The sequence below is a fragment of the Seriola lalandi genome, unplaced genomic scaffold, assembly GCF_002814215.2.
Source record: "Seriola lalandi dorsalis isolate HSWRI2012SDOR001 ecotype SW California unplaced genomic scaffold, Sedor1 jcf7180001976245, whole genome shotgun sequence".
In the NCBI taxonomy this organism is placed as follows: Eukaryota; Metazoa; Chordata; class Actinopteri; order Carangiformes; family Carangidae; genus Seriola; species Seriola lalandi.
In genome coordinates this window covers 1-1,953 of record NW_019446911.1, presented here as the reverse complement: position 1 = coordinate 1,953, position 1,953 = coordinate 1, and the positions used below count along the sequence as shown (strand labels likewise).

The window sequence follows — 1,953 nt, the reverse complement described above, 5'->3', positions numbered from 1 at the left end:
TGAGTAGCTGAGTGCAGATTAGACAGAGATAAGGCGATATGGGGCGTCCCCGCCTGACCCCGCCTGACCCCGCGTTTAACAAACAAACGAGGAGAAGTTCCTCCTGACGTACAACATCTTGACGTCAATTTACTTCCGGTCAGTGCAGGAGCTAGATGAGTCCGATAGATGTCAGTAATGTAACTACCTGGATGCCAGCGGCCGTTAAACGTCATTGAAGAAGAACGTCTTGACGTCACATCCGCAAACAGAACATGGCGGCGGTCTTGCGGTGTGTGCGCAGCGGAGTGATTTACAGGTTTTTAACTTTGTTTTTATTTTTTACTGAAAATATTACAGTATCGTCATGAGTCAGTGACGTGTTTCCTTTACCGTCGCGTGGCAGAATTGTAATGACAGTGTGACGTATTTGTCGTGTTAGCGACGCTGTGAAGAGACAGTTTGACCTGACCAGACTCTGGTTTAAATTTATATTTCATTGATATTTAATGGTGTCTAAAATCCAAACGCTGAGTTGAATGTAACGTCAGACAGGTGAGCAGTGTGTGAATAAGACGGATGTGAGATTCGGCCCCGGTCACACGAGCCAGGTCTCTCAGATTTACCTGTTTTCATAGTGTGAACAGGTGAATTTCACCTGAACGTGCCGCTGTCAGGAGCTTCGTCAGGACTGAACGTGTTGTTGTTGAACGTCTCTGTCCCGCGCTGCGGACACATTTTCACTTTATCCTCAGTGTTTATTTGTTTCTGGTATTTATTGTGATGAGTATCAGTATGTGAGTTAAAGACCAAACTACCTAGAGCCTTTATACTGGTAATGATACTGGTACCGGTACCGGTACCGGTACTGGTACTGGTACTGATATTGATATTGATAATGATACTGGTCATGACACTGGTAATGGTACTGGTACTGATATTGATACTGGTACTTGTACTGGTAACGATACTGGTACTAGTACTGATACTGGTAATGGTACTGATACTGATATTGATATTGATAATGATACTGGTAATGATAATGATAATGGTACTCATACTGGTACTGGCACTGGTTCTGAGAGTGGACAGCTGTTTCTAAATCACATGTACTGATATTGATCAGTTGATATCAGCTCATCTGTCAGACTCTGCTTCTCTTTACTTTAACTTCACTCTAATATTTAAATTTGAATATTTAAGAAAAGCATATGTAATATTCCCATGTATTTAGAATATGTCAGAAATCTATATTTTACTTATCAGACTTCACTGTTTGTTTTCATGTTGTTTACAGAGTTTTTCCTCTGAGCTGCAGCCAACAACGCAGCCTGAGCACAGGTGAGTATCTGCACCTCCTCATCTCCTCTAACTCTTCGTCCTCCTCCTCTTCACCTCCTTTCAAACACTGATCATGTCCACCTCGTTAACATCTAATGTACCTTTGTGTCTGAGACAAACTCCTGATTATTCATTGAAAGTATCGATTGATAGAAGGTTTCTGTGGTGACACCACGAGAAGTTACAGTCGGCTCTTTCTCTTCAGGTCGTGGCCTCTTGCCCCGCCCACGGCCCCTTCGCTTCCTGTTGGTGACAGGTGGTGGTTACCTTGGTTACCAGCATTACAGGAGGAGGAACCAAGAGGAAGATGGAGCCCCACCCCCTCTGGCCACGCCCACACAGGTAGGAGACAATAAACCTGCAGTTTCCTCTTCTTTTTCTTGCTCTTTGCTTTCCTTATCATTTTGTTTTCTTTCTTCTTTATTTTTCATTTTGTACTTTCACCTTTCTTCTTCTGTCTCCTAATCCTAACCTCCTCTGATGCGTTCCACACTTTCACACTCTTCTCACTGGTGACACACCAGGTGATGCACCAGGTCATGAACCAGGTGATGGAGAAGACAGCAGGATAGTGAACAGTGTTGAAAATGTTGTCTTCTTCTTTTACTCGTTCACACTGAAAATCAGCTGTTC

The 1,953-nt window shown here is 43.3% G+C and overlaps 1 long non-coding RNA gene across 1 annotated transcript; it reads left to right on the top strand.

Annotated features, from left to right (window-relative positions):
• The first annotated feature begins 219 nt into the window (after positions 1 to 219).
• LOC111656364 (uncharacterized) lies at positions 220 to 1,940 on the top strand. Its single transcript, XR_002760861.2, has 3 exons — positions 220 to 298; positions 1,277 to 1,320; positions 1,526 to 1,940. It is a non-coding gene; the product is annotated as an uncharacterized LOC111656364 (long non-coding RNA).
• The last annotated feature ends 13 nt before the right edge of the window (positions 1,941 to 1,953 follow it).